We start from the raw sequence: 23,090 nt of genomic DNA on the forward strand, positions 1-23,090 counted from the left end.
CATAGGGACTGTCTGCAAATTGTCACTCAAACAAGATTACCTCTTTCGTTAAATGTGCAAGAATAGCGTGTGCGACAACAGAATCTGATGATGTGCAAACATTGTTCTGCAAAGGTGTGACAGGAAACCTCCCTCAAAGATGACACCCAATCTTTTCACCCCCCAAGCCACAGCGGGGGATATTGGGACAAGTCATCACGTTTCACAGGGGTCAGTGTCCCGTTTTGCTGAGGGCTCAGAGCAGTGTCGCTGAATCGTGTCAGGCTCAGCTGTGAGAGCCAGCGAGAATACTGCTCGCAAAAGTTTCACAGTGGCTGCAGCGAATGGGAGCAATGGGCAAGCAAGATAGTTTGTGAGGTGCTGCCGTACTGCAAATTGCACAATGTGTGTGGCTGACTGACCCTCGAGAATGCGCGCACATCTTTCCCATGAGCAGAATGGCAAGCACTTGAAAATTTAATCTCCGACGTTCAGCCTTGGCTGGATTATTACCTCAAGCGTAACTCCACCTCTGTCACTCAGCCTCCGACTAGGTTTGGCTGCTGTGCAAATGAAAGCGGTGCAGACAAGCTGCCGCTCCCAGCAGCGTTGAAGCTGTTTCCCCCGAACATTGCAATGCTGCCTCGGCATCAGTGTACAAACATTGCAAAGGGATTCACGCACGACGCTTGGCATAGAAGGAAAAGTTAAAAGAGGTCGTGTTGAAGAAGACGAATGAAGTGATGTGTGCAACACCTGCTGAGTTTTGGGCAGAGTGGCAAGTTCACATGCACCCACTGCGCCGCGCAGGAAATGACAGCGACCACGCAGCAAATGTCCCGGCTGGTGTTACCGCATCAACCCGAGCGGACGATCGCTCAAGAAGACAGCAAGCTGGAAGGCAGAAAAGGCCTGCGGCCAGGAGCCCCGCCTGCATTGGGGTCTTTTACTCAGCTGTCCCCGAATTGAACAAGAAGTGGGACAAACAGAGTACTGGCTCCACCGAGATTTGAACTCAGATCGCTGGATTCAAAGTCCAGAGTGCTCACCGTTACACCATGGAACCGACTGGACTCTGCCTCTGAGGAAGCAGTCTTTTGTCCACACACAGGCACGCACACACACCAGCTTACTTGCGCAAAGGTTCTCTGACTGCACACAAATAGTAGTTGCCCGCAGGATGGCAAAATGCTGCTTGTGCAGGCAGCCGGCTACAGAGGCTGAGCAATGCGAATTGCAGTGGCCGTTGCGGCGGCTGAGAAATGATCCAATCAATTTGCTCCTGGTGGCAAATGTAAAAGAAGTGCTCTCTCGCTCACACACACTAATCATTGGCTTTGGCAAGAGGAAAGGTTCCACCGAGATTTGAACTCAGATCACTGGATTCAGAGTCCAGAGTGCTCACCATTACACCATGGAACCCCAGTCATAGGGACTGTCTGCAAATTGTCACTCAAACAAGATTACCTCTTTCGTTAAATGTGCAAGAATAGCGTGTGCGACAACAGAATCTGATGATGTGCAAACATTGTTCTGCAAAGGTGTGACAGGAAACCTCCCTCAAAGCTGACACCCAATCTTTTCACCCCCCAAGCCACAGCGGGGGATATTGGGACAAGTCATCACGTTTCACAGGGGTCAGTGTCCCGTTTTGCTGAGGGCTCAGAGCAGTGTCGCTGAATCGTGTCAGGCTCAGCTGTGAGAGCCAGCGAGAATACTGCTCGCAAAAGTTTCACAGTGGCTGCAGCGAATGGGAGCAATGGGCAAGCAAGATAGTTTGTGAGGTGCTGCCGTACTGCAAATTGCACAATGTGTGTGGCTGACTGACCCTCGAGAATGCGCGCACATCTTTCCCATGAGCAGAATGGCAAGCACTTGAAAATTTAATCTCCGACGTTCAGCCTTGGCTGGATTATTACCTCAAGCGTAACTCCACCTCTGTCACTCAGCCTCCGACTAGGTTTGGCTGCTGTGCAAATGAAAGCGGTGCAGACAAGCTGCCGCTCCCAGCAGCGTTGAAGCTGTTTCCCCCGAACATTGCAATGCTGCCTCGGCATCAGTGTACAAACATTGCAAAGGGATTCACGCACGACGCTTGGCATAGAAGGAAAAGTTAAAAGAGGTCGTGTTGAAGAAGACGAATGAAGTGATGTGTGCAACACCTGCTGAGTTTTGGGCAGAGTGGCAAGTTCACATGCACCCACTGCGCCGCGCAGGAAATGACAGCGACCACGCAGCAAATGTCCCGGCTGGTGTTACCGCATCAACCCGAGCGGACGATCGCTCAAGAAGACAGCAAGCTGGAAGGCAGAAAAGGCCTGCGGCCAGGAGCCCCGCCTGCATTGGGGTCTTTTACTCAGCTGTCCCCGAATTGAACAAGAAGTGGGACAAACAGAGTACTGGCTCCACCGAGATTTGAACTCAGATCGCTGGATTCAAAGTCCAGAGTGCTCACCGTTACACCATGGAACCGACTGGACTCTGCCTCTGAGGAAGCAGTCTTTTGTCCACACACAGGCACGCACACACACCAGCTTACTTGCGCAAAGGTTCTCTGACTGCACACAAATAGTAGTTGCCCGCAGGATGGCAAAATGCTGCTTGTGCAGGCAGCCGGCTACAGAGGCTGAGCAATGCGAATTGCAGTGGCCGTTGCGGCGGCTGAGAAATGATCCAATCAATTTGCTCCTGGTGGCAAATGTAAAAGAAGTGCTCTCTCGCTCACACACACTAATCATTGGCTTTGGCAAGAGGAAAGGTTCCACCGAGATTTGAACTCGGATCACTGGATTCAGAGTCCAGAGTGCTCACCATTACACCATGGAACCCCAGTCATAGGGACTGTCTGCAAATTGTCACTCAAACAAGATTACCTCTTTCGTTAAATGTGCAAGAATAGCGTGTGCGACAACAGAATCTGATGATGTGCAAACATTGTTCTGCAAAGGTGTGACAGGAAACCTCCCTCAAAGATGACACCCAATCTTTTCACCCCCCAAGCCACAGCGGGGGATATTGGGACAAGTCATCACGTTTCACAGGGGTCAGTGTCCCGTTTTGCTGAGGGCTCAGAGCAGTGTCGCTGAATCGTGTCAGGCTCAGCTGTGAGAGCCAGCGAGAATACTGCTCGCAAAAGTTTCACAGTGGCTGCAGCGAATGGGAGCAATGGGCAAGCAAGATAGTTTGTGAGGTGCTGCCGTACTGCAAATTGCACAATGTGTGTGGCTGACTGACCCTCGAGAATGCGCGCACATCTTTCCCATGAGCAGAATGGCAAGCACTTGAAAATTTAATCTCCGACGTTCAGCCTTGGCTGGATTATTACCTCAAGCGTAACTCCACCTCTGTCACTCAGCCTCCGACTAGGTTTGGCTGCTGTGCAAATGAAAGCGGTGCAGACAAGCTGCCGCTCCCAGCAGCGTTGAAGCTGTTTCCCCCGAATATTGCAATGCTGCCTCGGCATCAGTGTACAAACATTGCAAAGGGATTCACGCACGACGCTTGGCATAGAAGGAAAAGTTAAAAGTGGTCGTGTTGAAGAAGACGATTGAAGTGATGTGTGCAACACCTGCTGAGTTTTGGGCAGAGTGGCAAGTTCACATGCACCCACTGCGCCGCGCAGGAAATGACAGCGACCACGCAGCAAATGTCCCGGCTGGTGTTACCGCATCAACCCGAGCGGACGATCGCTCAAGAAGACAGCAAGCTGGAAGGCAGAAAAGGCCTGCGGCCAGGAGCCCCGCCTGCATTGGGGTCTTTTACTCAGCTGTCCCCGAATTGAACAAGAAGTGGGACAAACAGAGTACTGGCTCCACCGAGATTTGAACTCGGATCGCTGGATTCAAAGTCCAGAGTGCTCACCGTTACACCATGGAACCGACTGGACTCTGCCTCTGAGGAAGCAGTCTTTTGTCCACACACAGGCACGCACACACACCAGCTTACTTGCGCAAAGGTTCTCTGACTGCACACAAATAGTAGTTGCCCGCAGGATGGCAAAATGCTGCTTGTGCAGGCAGCCGGCTACAGAGGCTGAGCAATGCGAATTGCAGTGGCCGTTGCGGCGGCTGAGAAATGATCCAATCAATTTGCTCCTGGTGGCAAATGTAAAAGAAGTGCTCTCTCGCTCACACACACTAATCATTGGCTTTGGCAAGAGGAAAGGTTCCACCGAGATTTGAACTCAGATCACTGGATTCAGAGTCCAGAGTGCTCACCATTACACCATGGAACCCCAGTCAAAGGGACTGTCTGCAAATTGTCACTCAAACAAGATTACCTCTTTCGTTAAATGTGCAAGAATAGCGTGTGCGACAACAGAATCTGATGATGTGCAAACATTGTTCTGCAAAGGTGTGACAGGAAACCTCCCTCAAAGATGACACCCAATCTTTTCACCCCCCAAGCCACAGCGGGGGATATTGGGACAAGTCATCACGTTTCACAGGGGTCAGTGTCCCGTTTTGCTGAGGGCTCAGAGCAGTGTCGCTGAATCGTGTCAGGCTCAGCTGTGAGAGCCAGCGAGAATACTGCTCGCAAAAGTTTCACAGTGGCTGCAGCGAATGGGAGCAATGGGCAAGCAAGATAGTTTGTGAGGTGCTGCCGTACTGCAAATTGCACAATGTGTGTGGCTGACTGACCCTCGAGAATGCGCGCACATCTTTCCCATGAGCAGAATGGCAAGCACTTGAAAATTTAATCTCCGACGTTCAGCCTTGGCTGGATTATTACCTCAAGCGTAACTCCACCTCTGTCACTCAGCCTCCGACTAGGTTTGGCTGCTGTGCAAATGAAAGCGGTGCAGACAAGCTGCCGCTCCCAGCAGCGTTGAAGCTGTTTCCCCCGAACATTGCAATGCTGCCTCGGCATCAGTGTACAAACATTGCAAAGGGATTCACGCACGACGCTTGGCATAGAAGGAAAAGTTAAAAGAGGTCGTGTTGAAGAAGACGAATGAAGTGATGTGTGCAACACCTGCTGAGTTTTGGGCAGAGTGGCAAGTTCACATGCACCCACTGCGCCGCGCAGGAAATGACAGCGACCACGCAGCAAATGTCCCGGCTGGTGTTACCGCATCAACCCGAGCGGACGATCGCTCAAGAAGACAGCAAGCTGGAAGGCAGAAAAGGCCTGCGGCCAGGAGCCCCGCCTGCATTGGGGTCTTTTACTCAGCTGTCCCCGAATTGAACAAGAAGTGGGACAAACAGAGTACTGGCTCCACCGAGATTTGAACTCGGATCGCTGGATTCAAAGTCCAGAGTGCTCACCGTTACACCATGTAACCGACTGGACTCTGCCTCTGAGGAAGCAGTCTTTTGTCCACACACAGGCACGCACACACACCAGCTTACTTGCGCAAAGGTTCTCTGACTGCACACAAATAGTAGTTGCCCGCAGGATGGCAAAATGCTGCTTGTGCAGGCAGCCGGCTACAGAGGCTGAGCAATGCGAATTGCAGTGGCCGTTGCGGCGGCTGAGAAATGATCCAATCAATTTGCTCCTGGTGGCAAATGTAAAAGAAGTGCTCTCTCGCTCACACACACTAATCATTGGCTTTGGCAAGAGGAAAGGTTCCACCGAGATTTGAACTCGGATCACTGGATTCAGAGTCCAGAGTGCTCACCATTACACCATGGAACCCCAGTCATAGGGACTGTCTGCAAATTGTCACTCAAACAAGATTACCTCTTTCGTTAAATGTGCAAGAATAGCGTGTGCGACAACAGAATCTGATGATGTGCAAACATTGCTCTGCAAAGGTGTGACAGGAAACCTCCCTCAAAGATGACACCCAATCTTTTCACCCCCCAAGCCACAGCGGGGGATATTGGGACAAGTCATCACGTTTCACAGGGGTCAGTGTCCCGTTTTGCTGAGGGCTCAGAGCAGTGTCGCTGAATCGTGTCAGGCTCAGCTGTGAGAGCCAGCGAGAATACTGCTCGCAAAAGTTTCACAGTGGCTGCAGCGAATGGGAGCAATGGGCAAGCAAGATAGTTTGTGAGGTGCTGCCGTACTGCAAATTGCACAATGTGTGTGGCTGACTGACCCTCGAGAATGCGCGCACATCTTTCCCATGAGCAGAATGGCAAGCACTTGAAAATTTAATCTCCGACGTTCAGCCTTGGCTGGATTATTACCTCAAGCGTAACTCCACCTCTGTCACTCAGCCTCCGACTAGGTTTGGCTGCTGTGCAAATGAAAGCGGTGCAGACAAGCTGCCGCTCCCAGCAGCGTTGAAGCTGTTTCCCCCGAATATTGCAATGCTGCCTCGGCATCAATGTACAAACATTGCAAAGGGATTCACGCACGACGCTTGGCATAGAAGGAAAAGTTAAAAGTGGTCGTGTTGAAGAAGACGATTGAAGTGATGTGTGCAACACCTGCTGAGTTTTGGGCAGAGTGGCAAGTTCACATGCACCCACTGCGCCGCGCAGGAAATGACAGCGACCACGCAGCAAATGTCCCGGCTGGTGTTACCGCATCAACCCGAGCGGACGATCGCTCAAGAAGACAGCAAGCTGGAAGGCAGAAAAGGCCTGCGGCCAGGAGCCCCGCCTGCATTGGGGTCTTTTACTCAGCTGTCCCCGAATTGAACAAGAAGTGGGACAAACAGAGTACTGGCTCCACCGAGATTTGAACTCGGATCGCTGGATTCAAAGTCCAGAGTGCTCACCGTTACACCATGTAACCGACTGGACCCTGCCTCTGAGGAAGCAGTCTTTTGTCCACACACAGGCACGCACACACACCAGCTTACTTGCGCAAAGGTTCTCTGACTGCACACAAATAGTAGTTGCCCGCAGGATGGCAAAATGCTGCTTGTGCAGGCAGCCGGCTACAGAGGCTGAGCAATGCGAATTGCAGTGGCCGTTGCGGCGGCTGAGAAATGATCCAATCAATTTGCTCCTGGTGGCAAATGTAAAAGAAGTGCTCTCTCGCTCACACACACTAATCATTGGCTTTGGCAAGAGGAAAGGTTCCACCGAGATTTGAACTCGGATCACTGGATTCAGAGTCCAGAGTGCTCACCATTACACCATGGAACCCCAGTCATAGGGACTGTCTGCAAATTGTCACTCAAACAAGATTACCTCTTTCGTTAAATGTGCAAGAATAGCGTGTGCGACAACAGAATCTGATGATGTGCAAACATTGCTCTGCAAAGGTGTGACAGGAAACCTCCCTCAAAGATGACACCCAATCTTTTCACCCCCCAAGCCACAGCGGGGGATATTGGGACAAGTCATCACGTTTCACAGGGGTCAGTGTCCCGTTTTGCTGAGGGCTCAGAGCAGTGTCGCTGAATCGTGTCAGGCTCAGCTGTGAGAGCCAGCGAGAATACTGCTCGCAAAAGTTTCACAGTGGCTGCAGCGAATGGGAGCAATGGGCAAGCAAGATAGTTTGTGAGGTGCTGCCGTACTGCAAATTGCACAATGTGTGTGGCTGACTGACCCTCGAGAATGCGCGCACATCTTTCCCATGAGCAGAATGGCAAGCACTTGAAAATTTAATCTCCGACGTTCAGCCTTGGCTGGATTATTACCTCAAGCGTAACTCCACCTCTGTCACTCAGCCTCCGACTAGGTTTGGCTGCTGTGCAAATGAAAGCGGTGCAGACAAGCTGCCGCTCCCAGCAGCGTTGAAGCTGTTTCCCCCGAATATTGCAATGCTGCCTCGGCATCAGTGTACAAACATTGCAAAGGGATTCACGCACGACGCTTGGCATAGAAGGAAAAGTTAAAAGAGGTCGTGTTGAAGAAGACGAATGAAGTGATGTGTGCAACACCTGCTGAGTTTTGGGCAGAGTGGCAAGTTCACATGCACCCACTGCGCCGCGCAGGAAATGACAGCGACCACGCAGCAAATGTCCCGGCTGGTGTTACCGCATCAACCCGAGCGGACGATCGCTCAAGAAGACAGCAAGCTGGAAGGCAGAAAAGGCCTGCGGCCAGGAGCCCCGCCTGCATTGGGGTCTTTTACTCAGCTGTCCCCGAATTGAACAAGAAGTGGGACAAACAGAGTACTGGCTCCACCGAGATTTGAACTCGGATCGCTGGATTCAAAGTCCAGAGTGCTCACCGTTACACCATGTAACCGACTGGACTCTGCATCTGAGGAAGCAGTCTTTTGTCCACACACAGGCACGCACACACACCAGCTTACTTGCGCAAAGGTTCTCTGACTGCACACAAATAGTAGTTGCCCGCAGGATGGCAAAATGCTGCTTGTGCAGGCAGCCGGCTACAGAGGCTGAGCAATGCGAATTGCAGTGGCCGTTGCGGCGGCTGAGAAATGATCCAATCAATTTGCTCCTGGTGGCAAATGTAAAAGAAGTGCTCTCTCGCTCACACACACTAATCATTGGCTTTGGCAAGAGGAAAGGTTCCACCGAGATTTGAACTCGGATCACTGGATTCAGAGTCCAGAGTGCTCACCATTACACCATGGAACCCGAGTCATAGGGACTGTCTGCAAATTGTCACTCAAACAAGATTACCTCTTTCGTTAAATGTGCAAGAATAGCGTGTGCGACAACAGAATCTGATGATGTGCAAACATTGTTCTGCAAAGGTGTGACAGGAAACCTCCCTCAAAGATGACACCCAATCTTTTCACCCCCCAAGCCACAGCGGGGGATATTGGGACAAGTCATCACGTTTCACAGGGGTCAGTGTCCCGTTTTGCTGAGGGCTCAGAGCAGTGTCGCTGAATCGTGTCAGGCTCAGCTGTGAGAGCCAGCGAGAATACTGCTCGCAAAAGTTTCACAGTGGCTGCAGCGAATGGGAGCAATGGGCAAGCAAGATAGTTTGTGAGGTGCTGCCGTACTGCAAATTGCACAATGTGTGTGGCTGACTGACCCTCGAGAATGCGCGCACATCTTTCCCATGAGCAGAATGGCAAGCACTTGAAAATTTAATCTCCGACGTTCAGCCTTGGCTGGATTATTACCTCAAGCGTAACTCCACCTCTGTCACTCAGCCTCCGACTAGGTTTGGCTGCTGTGCAAATGAAAGCGGTGCAGACAAGCTGCCGCTCCCAGCAGCGTTGAAGCTGTTTCCCCCGAATATTGCAATGCTGCCTCGGCATCAGTGTACAAACATTGCAAAGGGATTCACGCACGACGCTTGGCATAGAAGGAAAAGTTAAAAGTGGTCGTGTTGAAGAAGACGATTGAAGTGATGTGTGCAACACCTGCTGAGTTTTGGGCAGAGTGACAAGTTCACATGCACCCACTGCGCCGCGCAGGAAATGACAGCGACCACGCAGCAAATGTCCCGGCTGGTGTTACCGCATCAACCCGAGCGGACGATCGCTCAAGAAGACAGCAAGCTGGAAGGCAGAAAAGGCCTGCGGCCAGGAGCCCCGCCTGCATTGGGGTCTTTTACTCAGCTGTCCCCGAATTGAACAAGAAGTGGGACAAACAGAGTACTGGCTCCACCGAGATTTGAACTCGGATCGCTGGATTCAAAGTCCAGAGTGCTCACCGTTACACCATGGAACCGACTGGACTCTGCCTCTGAGGAAGCAGTCTTTTGTCCACACACAGGCACGCACACACACCAGCTTACTTGCGCAAAGGTTCTCTGACTGCACACAAATAGTAGTTGCCCGCAGGATGGCAAAATGCTGCTTGTGCAGGCAGCCGGCTACAGAGGCTGAGCAATGCGAATTGCAGTGGCCGTTGCGGCGGCTGAGAAATGATCCAATCAATTTGCTCCTGGTGGCAAATGTAAAAGAAGTGCTCTCTCGCTCACACACACTAATCATTGGCTTTGGCAAGAGGAAAGGTTCCACCGAGATTTGAACTCGGATCACTGGATTCAGAGTCCAGAGTGCTCACCATTACACCATGGAACCCCAGTCATAGGGACTGTCTGCAAATTGTCACTCAAACAAGATTACCTCTTTCGTTAAATGTGCAAGAATAGCGTGTGCGACAACAGAATCTGATGATGTGCAAACATTGCTCTGCAAAGGTGTGACAGGAAACCTCCCTCAAAGATGACACCCAATCTTTTCACCCCCCAAGCCACAGCGGGGGATATTGGGACAAGTCATCACGTTTCACAGGGGTCAGTGTCCCGTTTTGCTGAGGGCTCAGAGCAGTGTCGCTGAATCGTGTCAGGCTCAGCTGTGAGAGCCAGCGAGAATACTGCTCGCAAAAGTTTCACAGTGGCTGCAGCGAATGGGAGCAATGGGCAAGCAAGATAGTTTGTGAGGTGCTGCCGTACTGCAAATTGCACAATGTGTGTGGCTGACTGACCCTCGAGAATGCGCGCACATCTTTCCCTTGAGCAGAATGGCAAGCACTTGAAAATTTAATCTCCGACGTTCAGCCTTGGCTGGATTATTACCTCAAGCGTAACTCCACCTCTGTCACTCAGCCTCCGACTAGGTTTGGCTGCTGTGCAAATGAAAGCGGTGCAGACAAGCTGCCGCTCCCAGCAGCGTTGAAGCTGTTTCCCCCGAATATTGCAATGCTGCCTCGGCATCAGTGTACAAACATTGCAAAGGGATTCACGCACGACGCTTGGCATAGAAGGAAAAGTTAAAAGTGGTCGTGTTGAAGAAGACGATTGAAGTGATGTGTGCATCACCTGCTGAGTTTTGGGCAGAGTGGCAAGTTCACATGCACCCACTGCGCCGCGCAGGAAATGACAGCGACCACGCAGCAAATGTCCCGGCCGGTGTTACCGCATCAACCCGAGCGGACGATCGCTCAAGAAGACAGCAAGCTGGAAGGCAGAAAAGGCCTGTGGCCAGTAGCCCCGCCTGCATTGAGGTCTTTTACTCAGCTGTCCCCGAATTGAACAAGAAGTGGGACAAACAGAGTACTGGCTCCACCGACATTTGAACTCGGATCGCTGGATTCAAAGTCCAGAGTGCTCACCCTTACACCATGGAACCGACTGGACTCTGCCTCTGAGGAAGCAGTCTTTTGTCCACACACAGGCACGCACACACACCAGCTTACTTGCGCAAAGGTTCTCTGACTGCACACGAATAGTAGTTGCCCGCAGGATGGCAAAATGCTGCTTGTGCAGGCAGCCGGCTACAGAGGCTGAGCAATGCGAATTGCAGTGGCCGTTGCGGCGGCTGAGAAATGATCCAATCAATTTGCTCCTGGTGGCAAATGTAAAAGAAGTGCTCTCTCGCTCACACACACTAATCATTGGCTTTGGCAAGAGGAAAGGTTCCACCGAGATTTGAACTCGGATCACTGGATTCAGAGTCCAGAGTGCTCACCATTACACCATGGAACCCCAGTCATAGGAACTGCCTGCAAATTGTCACTCAAACAAGATTACCTCTTTCGTTAAATGTGCAAGAATAGCGTGTGCGACAACAGAATCTGATGATGTGCAAACATTGTTCTGCAAAGGTGTGACAGGAAACCTCCCTCAAAGATGACACCCAATCTTTTCACCCCCCAAGCCACAGCGGGGGATATTGGGACAATTCATCACGTTTCACAGGGGTCAGTGTCCCGTTTTGCTGAGGGCTCAGAGCAGTGTCGCTGAATCGTGTCAGGCTCAGCTGTGAGAGCCAGCGAGAATACTGCTCGCAAAAGTTTCACAGTGGCTGCAGCGAATGGGAGCAATGGGCAAGCAAGATAGTTTGTGAGGTGCTGCCGTACTGCAAATTGCACAATGTGTGTGGCTGACTGACCCTCGAGAATGCGCGCACATCTTTCCCATGAGCAGAATGGCAAGCACCTGAAAATTTAATCTCCGACGTTCAGCCTTGGCTGGATTATTACCTCAAGCGTAACTCCACCTCTGTCACTCAGCCTCCGACTAGGTTTGGCTGCTGTGCAAATGAAAGCGGTGCAGACAAGCTGCCGCTCCCAGCAGCGTTGAAGTTGTTTCCCCCGAATATTGCAATGCTGCCTCGGCATCAGTGTACAAACATTGCAAAGGGATTCACGCACGACGCTTGGCATAGAAGGAAAAGTTAAAAGTGGTCATGTTGAAGAAGACGATTGAAGTGATGTGTGCATCACCTGCTGAGTTTTGGGCAGAGTGGCAAGTTCACATGCACCCACTGCGCCGCGCAGGAAATGACAGCGACCACGCAGCAAATGTCCCGGCCGGTGTTACCGCATCAACCCGAGCGGACGATCGCTCAAGAAGACAGCAAGCTGGAAGGCAGAAAAGGCCTGCGGCCAGTAGCCCCGCCTGCATTGAGGTCTTTTACTCAGCAGTCCCCGAATTGAACAAGAAGTGGGACAAACAGAGTACTGGCTCCACCGAGATTTGAACTCGGATCGCTGGATTCAAAGTCCAGAGTGCTCACCGTTACACCATGGAACCGACTGGACTCTGCCTCTGAGGAAGCAGTCTTTTGTCCACACACAGGCACGCACACACACCAGCTTACTTGCGCAAAGGTTCTCTGACTGCACACGAATAGTAGTTGCCCGCAGGTTGGCAAAATGCTGCTTGTGCAGGCAGCCGGCTACAGAGGCTGAGCAATGCGAATTGCAGTGGCCGTTACGGCGGCTGAGAAATGATCCAATCAATTTGCTCCTGGTGGCAAATGTAAAAGAAGTGCTCTCTCGCTCACACACACTAATCATTGGCTTTGGCAAGAGGAAAGGATCCACCGAGATTTGAACTCGGATCACTGGATTCAGAGTCCAGAGTGCTCACCATTACACCATGGAACCCCAGTTATAGCCCCTAGCTGCAAATTGTCACTCAAACAAGATTACCTCTTTCGTTAAATGTGCAAGAATAGCGTGTGCAACAACAGAATCTGATGATGTGCAAACATTGTTCTGCAAAGGTGTGACAGGAAACCTCCCTCAAAGATGACACCCAATCTTTTCACCCCCCAAGCCACAGCGGGGGATATTGGGACAATTCATCACGTTTCACAGGGGTCAGTGTCCCGTTTTGCTGAGGGCTCAGAGCAGTGTCGCTGAATCGTGTCAGGCTCAGCTGTGAGAGCCAGCGAGAATACTGCTCGCAAAAGTTTCACAGTGGCTGCAGCGAATGGGAGCAATGGGCAAGCAAGATAGTTTGTGAGGTGCTGCCGTACTGCAAATTGCACAATGTGTGTGGCTGACTGACCCTCGAGAATGCGCGCACATCTTTCCCATGAGCAGAATGGCAAGCACTTGAAAATTTAATCTCCGACGTTCAGCCTTGGCTGGATTATTACCTCAAGCGTAACTCCACCTCTGTCACTCAGCCTCCGACTAGGTTTGGCTGCTGTGCAAATGAAAGCGGTGCAGACAAGCTGCCGCTCCCAGCAGCGTTGAAGCTGTTTCCCCCGAATATTGCAATGCTGCCTCGGCATCAGTGTACAAACATTGCAAAGGGATTCACGCACGACGCTTGGCATAGAAGGAAAAGTTAAAAGTGGTCGTGTTGAAGAAGACGATTGAAGTGATGTGTGCATCACCTGCTGAGTTTTGGGCAGAGTGGCAAGTTCACATGCACCCACTGCGCCGCGCAGGAAATGACAGCGACCACGCAGCAAATGTCCCGGCCGGTGTTACCGCATCAACCCGAGCGGACGATCGCTCAAGAAGACAGCAAGCTGGAAGGCAGAAAAGGCCTGCGGCCAGTAGCCCCGCCTGCATTGAGGTCTTTTACTCAGCTGCCCCCGAATTGAACAAGAAGTGGGACAAACAGAGTACTGGCTCCACCGAGATTTGAACTCGGATCGCTGGATTCAAAGTCCAGAGTGCTCACCGTTACACCATGGAACCGACTGGACTGTGCCTCTGAGGAAGCAGTCTTTGGCCACACACAGGCACGCACACACACCAGCTTACTTGCGCAAAGGTTCTCTGACTGCACACGAATAGTAGTTGCCCACAGGATGGCAAAATGCTGCTTGTGCAGGCAGCCGGCTACAGAGGCTGAGCAATGTGAATTGCAGTGGCCGTTGCGGCGGCTGAGAAATGATCCAATCAATTTGCTCCTGGTGGCAAATGTAAAAGAAGTGCTCTCTCGCTCACACACACTAATCATTGGCTTTGGCAAGAGGAAAGGTTCCACAGAGATTTGAACTCGGATCACTGGATTCAGAGTCCAGAGTGCTCACCATTACACCATGGAACCCCAGTCATAGGCACTGCCTGCAAATTGTCACTCAAACAAGTTTACCTCTTTCATTAAATGTGCAAGAACAACGTGTGCGACAACAGAATCTGATGATGTGCAAACATTGTTCTGCAAAGGTGTGACAGGACACCTCCCTCAAAGATGACATCCAATCTTTTCACCCCCCAAGCCACAGTGGAGGATATTGGGACAAGTCATCATGTTTCACAGGGGTCAGTGTCCCGTTTTGCTGAGGGCTCAGAGCAGCGTCGCTGAATCGTGTCAGGCTCAGCTGTGAGAGCCAGCGAGAATACTGCTCGCAAAAGTTTCACAGTGGCTCCAGCGAATGGGAGCAATGGGCAAGCAAGATAATTTGTGAGGTGCTGCCGTACTGCAAATTGCACAATGTGTGTGGCTGACTGACCCTCGAGAATGCGCGCACATCTTTCCCATGAGCAGAACGGCAAGCACTTGAAAATTTAATTCCGACGTTCAGCCTTGGCTGGATTATTACCTCAAGCGTAACTCCACCTCTGTCACTCAGCCTCCGACTAGGTTTGGCTGCTGTGCAAATGAAAGTGGTGCAGACAAGCTGCCGCTCCCAGCAGCGTTGAAGCTGTTTCCCCCGAATATTGCAATGCTGCCTCGGCATCAGTGTACAAACATTGCAAAGGGATTCACGCACGACGCTTGGCATAGAAGGAAAAGTTAAAAGTGGTCGTGTTGAAGAAGACGATTGAAGTGATGTGTGCATCACCTGCTGAGTTTTGGGCAGAGTGGCAAGTTCACATGCACCCACTGCGCCGCGCAGGAAATGACAGCGACCACGCAGCAAATGTCCCGGCCGGTGTTACCGCATCAACCCGAGCGGACGATCGCTCAAGAAGACAGCAAGCTGGAAGGCAGAAAAGGCCTGCGGCCAGTAGCCCCGCCTGCATTGGGGTCTTTTACTCAGCTGCCCCCGAATTGAACAAGAAGTGGGACAAACAGAGTACTGGCTCCACCAAGATTTGAACTCGGATCGCTGGATTCAAAGTCCAGAGTGCTCACCGTTACACCATGGAACCGACTGGACTCTGCCTCTGAGGAAGCAGTCTTTTGTCCACACACAGGCACGCACACACACCAGCTTACTTGCGCAAAGGTTCTCTGACTGCACACGAATAGTAGTTGCCCGCAGGTTGGCAAAATGCTGCTTGTGCAGGCAGCCGGCTACAGAGGCTGAGCAATGCGAATTGCAGTGGCCGTTACGGCGGCTGAGAAATGATCCAATCAATTTGCTCCTGGTGGCAAATGTAAAAGAAGTGCTCTCTCGCTCACACACACTAATCATTGGCTTTGGCAAGAGGAAAGGATCCACCGAGATTTGAACTCGGATCACTGGATTCAGAGTCCAGAGTGCTCACCATTACACCATGGAACCCCAGTTATAGCCCCTAGCTGCAAATTGTCACTCAAACAAGATTACCTCTTTCGTTAAATGTGCAAGAATAGCGTGTGCAACAACAGAATCTGATGATGTGCAAACATTGTTCTGCAAAGGTGTGACAGGAAACCTCCCTCAAAGATGACACCCAATCTTTTCACCCCCCAAGCCACAGTGGAGGATATTGGGACAAGTCATCATGTTTCACAGGGGTCAGTGTCCCGTTTTGCTGAGGGCTCAGAGCAGCGTCGCTGAATCGTGTCAGGCTCAGCTGTGAGAGCCAGCGAGAATACTGCTCGCAAAAGTTTCACAGTGGCTCCAGCGAATGGGAGCAATGGGCAAGCAAGATAATTTGTGAGGTGCTGCCGTACTGCAAATTGCACAATGTGTGTGGCTGACTGACCCTCGAGAATGCGCGCACATCTTTCCCATGAGCAGAACGGCAAGCACTTGAAAATTTAATTCCGACGTTCAGCCTTGGCTGGATTATTACCTCAAGCGTAACTCCACCTCTGTCACTCAGCCTCCGACTAGGTTTGGCTGCTGTGCAAATGAAAGCGGTGCAGACAAGCTGCCGCTCCCAGCAGCGTTGAAGCTGTTTCCCCCGAATATTGCAATGCTGCCTCGGCATCAGTGTACAAACATTGCAAAGGGATTCACGCACGACGCTTGGCATAGAAGGAAAAGTTAAAAGTGGTCGTGTTGAAGAAGACGATTGAAGTGATGTGTGCATCACCTGCTGAGTTTTGGGCAGAGTGGCAAGTTCACATGCACCCACTGCGCCGCGCAGGAAATGACAGCGACCACGCAGCAAATGTCCCGGCCGGTGTTACCGCATCAACCCGAGCGGACGATCGCTCAAGAAGACAGCAAGCTGGAAGGCAGAAAAGGCCTGCGGCCAGTAGCCCCGCCTGCATTGGGGTCTTTTACTCAGCTGCCCCCGAATTGAACAAGAAGTGGGACAAACAGAGTACTGGCTCCACCGAGATTTGAACTCGGATCGCTGGATTCAAAGTCCAGAGTGCTCACCGTTACACCATGGAACCGACTGGACTCTGCCTCTGAGGAAGCAGTCTTTTGTCCACACACAGGCACGCACACACACCAGCTTACTTGCGCAAAGGTTCTCTGACTGCACACAAATAGTAGTTGCCCGCAGGTTGGCAAAATGCTGCTTGTGCAGGCAGCCGGCTACAGAGGCTGAGCAATGCGAATTGCAGTGGCCGTTACGGCGGCTGAGAAATGATCCAATCAATTTGCTCCTGGTGGCAAATGTAAAAGAAGTGCTCTCTCGCTCACACACACTAATCATTGGCTTTGGCAAGAGGAAAGGATCCACCGAGATTTGAACTCGGATCACTGGATTCAGAGTCCAGAGTGCTCACCATTACACCATGGAACCCCAGTTATAGCCCCTAGCTGCAAATTGTCACTCAAACAAGATTACCTCTTTCGTTAAATGTGCAAGAATAGCGTGTGCAACAACAGAATCTGATGATGTGCAAACATTGTTCTGCAAAGGTGTGACAGGAAACCTCCCTCAAAGATGACACCCAATCTTTTCACCCCCCAAGCCACAGCGGGGGATATTGGGACAATTCATCACGTTTCACAGGGGTCAGTGTCCCGTTTTGCTGAGGGCTCAGAGCAGCGTCGCTGAATCGTGTCAGGCTCAGCTGTGAGAGCCAGCGAGAATACTGCTCGCAAAAGTTTCACAGTGGCTGCAGCGAATGGGAGCAATGGGCAAGCAAGATAGTTTGTGAGGTGCTGCCGTACTGCAAATTGCACAATGTGTGTGGCTGACTGACCCTCGAGAATGCGCGCACATCTTTCCCATGAGCAGAATGGCAAGCACTTGAAAATTTAATCTCCGACGTTCAGCCTTGGCTGGATTATTACCTCAAGCGTAACTCCACCTCTGTCACTCAGCCTCCGACTAGGTTTGGCTGCTGTGCAAATGAAAGCGGTGCAGACAAGCTGCCGCTCCCAGCAGCGTTGAAGCTGTTTCCCCCGAATATTGCAATGCTGCCTCGGCATCAGTGTACAAACATTGCAAAGGGATTCACGCACGACGCTTGGCATAGAAGGAAAAGTTAAAAGTGGTCGTGTTGAAGAAGACGATTGAAGTGATGTGTGCATCACCTGCTGAGTTTTGGGCAGAGTGGCAAGTTCACATGCACCCACTGCGCCGCGCAGGAAATGACAGCGACCACGCAGCAAATGTCCCGGCCGGTGTTACCGCATCAACCCGAGCGGACGATCGCTCAAGAAGACAGCAAGCTGGAAGGCAGAAGAGGCCTGCGGCCAGGAGCCCCGCCTGCATTGGGGTCTTTTACTCAGCTGTCCCCGAATTGAACAAGAAGTGGGACAAACAGAGTACTGGCTCCACCGAGATTTGAACTCGGATCGCTGGATTCAAAGTCCAGAGTGCTCACCGTTACACCATGGAACCGACTGGACTCTGCCTCTGAGGAAGCAGTCTTTTGTCCACACACAGGCACGCACACACACCAGCTTACTTGCGCAAAGGTTCTCTGACTGCACACGAATAGTAGTTGCCCGCAGGATGGCAAAATGCTGCTTGTGCAGGCAGCCGGCTACAGAGGCTGAGCAATGCGAATTGCAGTGGCCGTTGCGGCGGCTGAGAAATGATCCAATCAATTTGCTCCTGGTGGCAAATGTAAAAGAAGTGCTCTCTCGCTCACACACACTAATCATTGGCTTTGGCAAGAGGAAAGGTTCCACCGAGATTTGAACTCGGATCACTGGATTCAGAGTCCAGAGTGCTCACCATTACACCATGGAACCCCAGTCATAGGAACTGCCTGCAAATTGTCACTCAAACAAGATTACCTCTTTCGTTAAATGTGCAAGAATAGCGTGTGCGACAACAGAATCTGATGATGTGCAAACATTGTTCTGCAAAGGTGTGACAGGACACCTCCCTCAAAGATGACATCCAATCTTTTCACCCCCCAAGCCACAGTGGAGGATATTGGGACAAGTCATCATGTTTCACAGGGGTCAGTGTCCCGTTTTGCTGAGGGCTCAGAGCAGCGTCGCTGAATCGTGTCAGGCTCAGCTGTGAGAGCCAGCGAGAATACTGCTCGCAAAAGTTTCACAGTGGCTCCAGCGAATGGGAGCAATGGGCAAGCAAGATAATTTGTGAGGTGCTGCCGTACTGCAAATTGCACAATGTGTGTGGCTGACTGACCCGCGAGAATGCGCGCACATCTTTCCCATGAGCAGAACGGCAAGCACTTGAAAATTTAATTCCGACGTTCAGCCTTGGCTGGATTATTACCTCAAGCGTAACTCCACCTCTGTCACTCAGCCTCCGACTAGGTTTGGCTGCTGTGCAAATGAAAGCGGTGCAGACAAGCTGCCGCTCCCAGCAGCGTTGAAGCTGTTTCCCCCGAATATTGCAATGCTGCCTCGGCATCAGTGTACAAACATTGCAAAGGGATTCACGCACGACGCTTGGCATAGAAGCAAAAGTTAAAAGTGGTCGTGTTGAAGAAGACGATTGAAGTGATGTGTGCATCACCTGCTGAGTTTTGGGCAGAGTGGCAAGTTCACATGCACCCACTGCGCCGCGCAGGAAATGACAGCGACCACGCAGCAAATGTCCCGGCTGGTGTTACCGCATCAACCCGAGCGGACGATCGCTCAAGAAGACAGCAAGCTGGAAGGCAGAAAAGGCCTGTGGCCAGTAGCCCCGCCTGCATTGGGGTCTTTTACTCAGCTGTCCCCGAATTGAACAAGAAGTGGGACAAACAGAGTACTGGCTCCACCGAGATTTGAACTCGGATCGCTGGATTCAAAGTCCAGAGTGCTCACCGTTACACCATGGAACCGACTGGACTCTGCCTCTGAGGAAGCAGTCTTTTGTCCACACACAGGCACGCACACACACCAGCTTACTTGCGCAAAGGTTCTCTGACTGCACACGAATAGTAGTTGCCCGCAGGATGGCAAAATGCTGCTTGTGCAGGCAGCCGGCTACAGAGGCTGAGCAATGCGAATTGCAGTGGCCGTTGCGGCGGCTGAGAAATGATCCAATCAATTTGCTCCTGGTGGCAAATGTAAAAGAAGTGCTCTCTCGCTCACACACACTAATCATTGGCTTTGGCAAGAGGAAAGGTTCCACCGAGATTTGAACTCGGATCACTGGATTCAGAGTCCAGAGTGCTCACCATTACACCATGGAACCCCAGTCATAGGAACTGCCTGCAAATTGTCACTCAAACAAGATTACCTCTTTCGTTAAATGTGCAAGAATAGCGTGTGCGACAACAGAATCTGATGATGTGCAAACATTGTTCTGCAAAGGTGTGACAGGACACCTCCCTCAAAGATGACATCCAATCTTTTCACCCCCCAAGCCACAGTGGAGGATATTGGGACAAGTCATCATGTTTCACAGGGGTCAGTGTCCCGTTTTGCTGAGGGCTCAGAGCAGCGTCGCTGAATCGTGTCAGGCTCAGCTGTGAGAGCCAGCGAGAATACTGCTCGCAAAAGTTTCACAGTGGCTCCAGCGAATGGGAGCAATGGGCAAGCAAGATAATTTGTGAGGTGCTGCCGTACTGCAAATTGCACAATGTGTGTGGCTGACTGACCCGCGAGAATGCGCGCACATCTTTCCCATGAGCAGAACGGCAAGCACTTGAAAATTTAATTCCGACGTTCAGCCTTGGCTGGATTATTACCTCAAGCGTAACTCCACCTCTGTCACTCAGCCTCCGACTAGGTTTGGCTGCTGTGCAAATGAAAGCGGTGCAGACAAGCTGCCGCTCCCAGCAGCGTTGAAGCTGTTTCCCCCGAATATTGCAATGCTGCCTCGGCATCAGTGTACAAACATTGCAAAGGGATTCACGCACGACGCTTGGCATAGAAGGAAAAGTTAAAAGTGGTCGTGTTGAAGAAGACGATTGAAGTGATGTGTGCATCACCTGCTGAGTTTTGGGCAGAGTGGCAAGTTCACATGCACCCACTGCGCCGCGCAGGAAATGACAGCGACCACGCAGCAAATGTCCCGGCTGGTGTTACCGCATCAACCCGAGCGGACGATCGCTCAAGAAGACAGCAAGCTGGAAGGCAGAAGAGGCCTGCGGCCAGGAGCCCCGCCTGCATTGGGGTCTTTTACTCAGCTGTCCCCGAATTGAACAAGAAGTGGGACAAACAGAGTACTGGCTCCACCGAGATTTGAACTCGGATCGCTGGATTCAAAGTCCAGAGTGCTCACCGTTACACCATGGAACCGACTGGACTCTGCCTCTGAGGAAGCAGTCTTTTGTCCACACACAGGCACGCACACACACCAGCTTACTTGCGCAAAGGTTCTCTGACTGCACACGAATAGTAGTTGCCCGCAGGATGGCAAAATGCTGCTTGTGCAGGCAGCCGGCTACAGAGGCTGAGCAATGCGAATTGCAGTGGCCGTTGCGGCGGCTGAGAAATGATCCAATCAATTTGCTCCTGGTGGCAAATGTAAAAGAAGTGCTCTCTCGCTCACACACACTAATCATTGGCTTTGGCAAGAGGAAAGGTTCCACCGAGATTTGAACTCGGATCACTGGATTCAGAGTCCAGAGTGCTCACCATTACACCATGGAACCCCAGTCATAGGAGCTGCCTGCAAATTGTCACTCAAACAAGATTACCTCTTTCGTTAAATGTGCAAGAATAGCGTGTGCGACAACAGAATCTGATGATGTGCAAACATTGTTCTGCAAAGGTGTGACAGGACACCTCCCTCAAAGATGACATCCAATCTTTTCACCCCCCAAGCCACAGTGGAGGATATTGGGACAAGTCATCATGTTTCACAGGGGTCAGTGTCCCGTTTTGCTGAGGGCTCAGAGCAGCGTCGCTGAATCGTGTCAGGCTCAGCTGTGAGAGCCAGCGAGAATACTGCTCGCAAAAGTTTCACAGTGGCTCCAGCGAATGGGAGCAATGGGCAAGCAAGATAATTTGTGAGGTGCTGCCGTACTGCAAATTGCACAATGTGTGTGGCTGACTGACCCGCGAGAATGCGCGCACATCTTTCCCATGAGCAGAACGGCAAGCACTTGAAAATTTAATTCCGACGTTCAGCCTTGGCTGGATTATTACCTCAAGCGTAACTCCACCTCTGTCACTCAGCCTCCGACTAGGTTTGGCTGCTGTGCAAATGAAAGCGGTGCAGACAAGCTGCCGCTCCCAGCAGCGTTGAAGCTGTTTCCCCCGAATATTGCAATGCTCCCTCGGCATCAGTGTACAAACATTGCAAAGGGATTCACGCACGACGCTTGGCATAGAAGGAAAAGTTAAAAGTGGTCGTGTTGAAGAAGACGATTGAAGTGATGTGTGCATCACCTGCTGAGTTTTGGGCAGAGTGGCAAGTTCACATGCACCCACTGCGCCGCGCAGGAAATGACAGCGACCACGCAGCAAATGTCCCGGCTGGTGTTACCGCATCAACCCGAGCGGACGATCGCTCAAGAAGACAGCAAGCTGGAAGGCAGAAAAGGCCTGTGGCCAGTAGCCCCGCCTGCATTGGGGTCTTTTACTCAGCTGTCCCCGAATTGAACAAGAAGTGGGACAAACAGAGTACTGGCTCCACCGAGATTTGAACTCGGATCGCTGGATTCAAAGTCCAGAGTGCTCACCGTTACACCATGGAACCGACTGGACTCTGCCTCTGAGGAAGCAGTCTTTTGTCCACACACAGGCACGCACACACACCAGCTTACTTGCGCAAAGGTTCTCTGACTGCACACGAATAGTAGTTGCCCGCAGGATGGCAAAATGCTGCTTGTGCAGGCAGCCGGCTACAGAGGCTGAGCAATGCGAATTGCAGTGGCCGTTGCGGCGGCTGAGAAATGATCCAATCAATTTGCTCCTGGTGGCAAATGTAAAAGAAGTGCTCTCTCGCTCACACACACTAATCATTGGCTTTGGCAAGAGGAAAAGTTCCACCGAGATTTGAACTCAGATCACTGGATTCAGAGTCCAGAGTGCTCACCATTACACCATGGAACCCCAGTCATAGGAACTGCCTGCAAATTGTCACTCAAACAAGATTACCTCTTTCGTTAAATGTGCAAGAATAGCGTGTGCGACAACAGAATCTGATGATGTGCAAACATTGTTCTGCAAAGGTGTGACAGGAAACCTCCCTCAAAGATGACACCCAATCTTTTCACCCCCCAAGCCACAGCGGGGGATATTGGGACAAGTCATCACGTTTCACAGGGGTCAGTGTCCCGTTTTGCTGAGGGCTCAGAGCAGCGTCGCTGAATCGTGTCAGGCTCAGCTGTGAGAGCCAGCGAGAATACTGCTCGCAAAAGTTTCACAGTGGCTCCAGCGAATGGGAGCAATGGGCAATCAAGATAATTTGTGAGGTGCTGCCGTACTGCAAATTGCACAATGTGTGTGGCTGACTGACCCTCGAGAATGCGCGCACATCTTTCCCATGAGCAGAACGGCAAGCACTTGAAAATTTAATTCCGACGTTCAGCCTTGGCTGGATTATTACCTCAAGCGTAACTCCACCTCTGTCACTCAGCCTCCGACTAGGTTTGGCTGCTGTGCAAATGAAAGCGGTGCAGACAAGCTGCCGCTCCCAGCAGCGTTGAAGCTGTTTC

General features: G+C 51.5%; 32 non-coding genes across 32 annotated transcripts; all 32 read right to left on the reverse strand.

The window, feature by feature from the left end:
- Positions 1–973: 973 nt before the first annotated feature.
- trnaq-uug (transfer RNA glutamine (anticodon UUG)) lies at positions 974–1,045 on the reverse strand. The gene has a single exon. It is a non-coding gene; the product is annotated as a tRNA-Gln (tRNA).
- Positions 1,046–1,329: 284 nt separating this feature from the next.
- On the reverse strand, positions 1,330–1,401 carry trnaq-cug (transfer RNA glutamine (anticodon CUG)). Its single transcript has one exon. It is a non-coding gene; the product is annotated as a tRNA-Gln (tRNA).
- Positions 1,402–2,379: 978 nt separating this feature from the next.
- trnaq-uug (transfer RNA glutamine (anticodon UUG)) lies at positions 2,380–2,451 on the reverse strand. Its single transcript has one exon. It is a non-coding gene; the product is annotated as a tRNA-Gln (tRNA).
- A 284-nt stretch (positions 2,452–2,735) lies between these two features.
- Positions 2,736–2,807, reverse strand: trnaq-cug (transfer RNA glutamine (anticodon CUG)). The gene has a single exon. It is a non-coding gene; the product is annotated as a tRNA-Gln (tRNA).
- Positions 2,808–3,785: 978 nt separating this feature from the next.
- On the reverse strand, positions 3,786–3,857 carry trnaq-uug (transfer RNA glutamine (anticodon UUG)). Its single transcript has one exon. It is a non-coding gene; the product is annotated as a tRNA-Gln (tRNA).
- Positions 3,858–4,141: 284 nt separating this feature from the next.
- Positions 4,142–4,213, reverse strand: trnaq-cug (transfer RNA glutamine (anticodon CUG)). The gene has a single exon. It is a non-coding gene; the product is annotated as a tRNA-Gln (tRNA).
- A 978-nt stretch (positions 4,214–5,191) lies between these two features.
- Positions 5,192–5,263, reverse strand: trnaq-uug (transfer RNA glutamine (anticodon UUG)). The gene has a single exon. It is a non-coding gene; the product is annotated as a tRNA-Gln (tRNA).
- A 284-nt stretch (positions 5,264–5,547) lies between these two features.
- trnaq-cug (transfer RNA glutamine (anticodon CUG)) lies at positions 5,548–5,619 on the reverse strand. Its single transcript has one exon. It is a non-coding gene; the product is annotated as a tRNA-Gln (tRNA).
- Positions 5,620–6,597: 978 nt separating this feature from the next.
- trnaq-uug (transfer RNA glutamine (anticodon UUG)) lies at positions 6,598–6,669 on the reverse strand. The gene has a single exon. It is a non-coding gene; the product is annotated as a tRNA-Gln (tRNA).
- A 284-nt stretch (positions 6,670–6,953) lies between these two features.
- trnaq-cug (transfer RNA glutamine (anticodon CUG)) lies at positions 6,954–7,025 on the reverse strand. The gene has a single exon. It is a non-coding gene; the product is annotated as a tRNA-Gln (tRNA).
- A 978-nt stretch (positions 7,026–8,003) lies between these two features.
- On the reverse strand, positions 8,004–8,075 carry trnaq-uug (transfer RNA glutamine (anticodon UUG)). Its single transcript has one exon. It is a non-coding gene; the product is annotated as a tRNA-Gln (tRNA).
- A 284-nt stretch (positions 8,076–8,359) lies between these two features.
- Positions 8,360–8,431, reverse strand: trnaq-cug (transfer RNA glutamine (anticodon CUG)). The gene has a single exon. It is a non-coding gene; the product is annotated as a tRNA-Gln (tRNA).
- A 978-nt stretch (positions 8,432–9,409) lies between these two features.
- Positions 9,410–9,481, reverse strand: trnaq-uug (transfer RNA glutamine (anticodon UUG)). The gene has a single exon. It is a non-coding gene; the product is annotated as a tRNA-Gln (tRNA).
- Positions 9,482–9,765: 284 nt separating this feature from the next.
- Positions 9,766–9,837, reverse strand: trnaq-cug (transfer RNA glutamine (anticodon CUG)). Its single transcript has one exon. It is a non-coding gene; the product is annotated as a tRNA-Gln (tRNA).
- Positions 9,838–10,815: 978 nt separating this feature from the next.
- Positions 10,816–10,887, reverse strand: trnaq-uug (transfer RNA glutamine (anticodon UUG)). The gene has a single exon. It is a non-coding gene; the product is annotated as a tRNA-Gln (tRNA).
- Positions 10,888–11,171: 284 nt separating this feature from the next.
- On the reverse strand, positions 11,172–11,243 carry trnaq-cug (transfer RNA glutamine (anticodon CUG)). Its single transcript has one exon. It is a non-coding gene; the product is annotated as a tRNA-Gln (tRNA).
- A 978-nt stretch (positions 11,244–12,221) lies between these two features.
- Positions 12,222–12,293, reverse strand: trnaq-uug (transfer RNA glutamine (anticodon UUG)). Its single transcript has one exon. It is a non-coding gene; the product is annotated as a tRNA-Gln (tRNA).
- Positions 12,294–12,577: 284 nt separating this feature from the next.
- On the reverse strand, positions 12,578–12,649 carry trnaq-cug (transfer RNA glutamine (anticodon CUG)). The gene has a single exon. It is a non-coding gene; the product is annotated as a tRNA-Gln (tRNA).
- Positions 12,650–13,627: 978 nt separating this feature from the next.
- On the reverse strand, positions 13,628–13,699 carry trnaq-uug (transfer RNA glutamine (anticodon UUG)). Its single transcript has one exon. It is a non-coding gene; the product is annotated as a tRNA-Gln (tRNA).
- A 283-nt stretch (positions 13,700–13,982) lies between these two features.
- Positions 13,983–14,054, reverse strand: trnaq-cug (transfer RNA glutamine (anticodon CUG)). Its single transcript has one exon. It is a non-coding gene; the product is annotated as a tRNA-Gln (tRNA).
- A 977-nt stretch (positions 14,055–15,031) lies between these two features.
- Positions 15,032–15,103, reverse strand: trnaq-uug (transfer RNA glutamine (anticodon UUG)). The gene has a single exon. It is a non-coding gene; the product is annotated as a tRNA-Gln (tRNA).
- Positions 15,104–15,387: 284 nt separating this feature from the next.
- trnaq-cug (transfer RNA glutamine (anticodon CUG)) lies at positions 15,388–15,459 on the reverse strand. Its single transcript has one exon. It is a non-coding gene; the product is annotated as a tRNA-Gln (tRNA).
- Positions 15,460–16,436: 977 nt separating this feature from the next.
- On the reverse strand, positions 16,437–16,508 carry trnaq-uug (transfer RNA glutamine (anticodon UUG)). The gene has a single exon. It is a non-coding gene; the product is annotated as a tRNA-Gln (tRNA).
- Positions 16,509–16,792: 284 nt separating this feature from the next.
- Positions 16,793–16,864, reverse strand: trnaq-cug (transfer RNA glutamine (anticodon CUG)). The gene has a single exon. It is a non-coding gene; the product is annotated as a tRNA-Gln (tRNA).
- Positions 16,865–17,842: 978 nt separating this feature from the next.
- On the reverse strand, positions 17,843–17,914 carry trnaq-uug (transfer RNA glutamine (anticodon UUG)). The gene has a single exon. It is a non-coding gene; the product is annotated as a tRNA-Gln (tRNA).
- A 284-nt stretch (positions 17,915–18,198) lies between these two features.
- On the reverse strand, positions 18,199–18,270 carry trnaq-cug (transfer RNA glutamine (anticodon CUG)). Its single transcript has one exon. It is a non-coding gene; the product is annotated as a tRNA-Gln (tRNA).
- Positions 18,271–19,247: 977 nt separating this feature from the next.
- Positions 19,248–19,319, reverse strand: trnaq-uug (transfer RNA glutamine (anticodon UUG)). The gene has a single exon. It is a non-coding gene; the product is annotated as a tRNA-Gln (tRNA).
- Positions 19,320–19,603: 284 nt separating this feature from the next.
- Positions 19,604–19,675, reverse strand: trnaq-cug (transfer RNA glutamine (anticodon CUG)). Its single transcript has one exon. It is a non-coding gene; the product is annotated as a tRNA-Gln (tRNA).
- Positions 19,676–20,652: 977 nt separating this feature from the next.
- Positions 20,653–20,724, reverse strand: trnaq-uug (transfer RNA glutamine (anticodon UUG)). Its single transcript has one exon. It is a non-coding gene; the product is annotated as a tRNA-Gln (tRNA).
- A 284-nt stretch (positions 20,725–21,008) lies between these two features.
- Positions 21,009–21,080, reverse strand: trnaq-cug (transfer RNA glutamine (anticodon CUG)). Its single transcript has one exon. It is a non-coding gene; the product is annotated as a tRNA-Gln (tRNA).
- A 977-nt stretch (positions 21,081–22,057) lies between these two features.
- trnaq-uug (transfer RNA glutamine (anticodon UUG)) lies at positions 22,058–22,129 on the reverse strand. The gene has a single exon. It is a non-coding gene; the product is annotated as a tRNA-Gln (tRNA).
- A 284-nt stretch (positions 22,130–22,413) lies between these two features.
- On the reverse strand, positions 22,414–22,485 carry trnaq-cug (transfer RNA glutamine (anticodon CUG)). Its single transcript has one exon. It is a non-coding gene; the product is annotated as a tRNA-Gln (tRNA).
- Between the last annotated feature and the right edge of the window lie 605 nt (positions 22,486–23,090).

Source organism: Scyliorhinus torazame, chromosome 31 (assembly GCF_047496885.1).
Source record: "Scyliorhinus torazame isolate Kashiwa2021f chromosome 31, sScyTor2.1, whole genome shotgun sequence".
Classification (NCBI taxonomy): domain Eukaryota; kingdom Metazoa; phylum Chordata; class Chondrichthyes; order Carcharhiniformes; family Scyliorhinidae; genus Scyliorhinus; species Scyliorhinus torazame.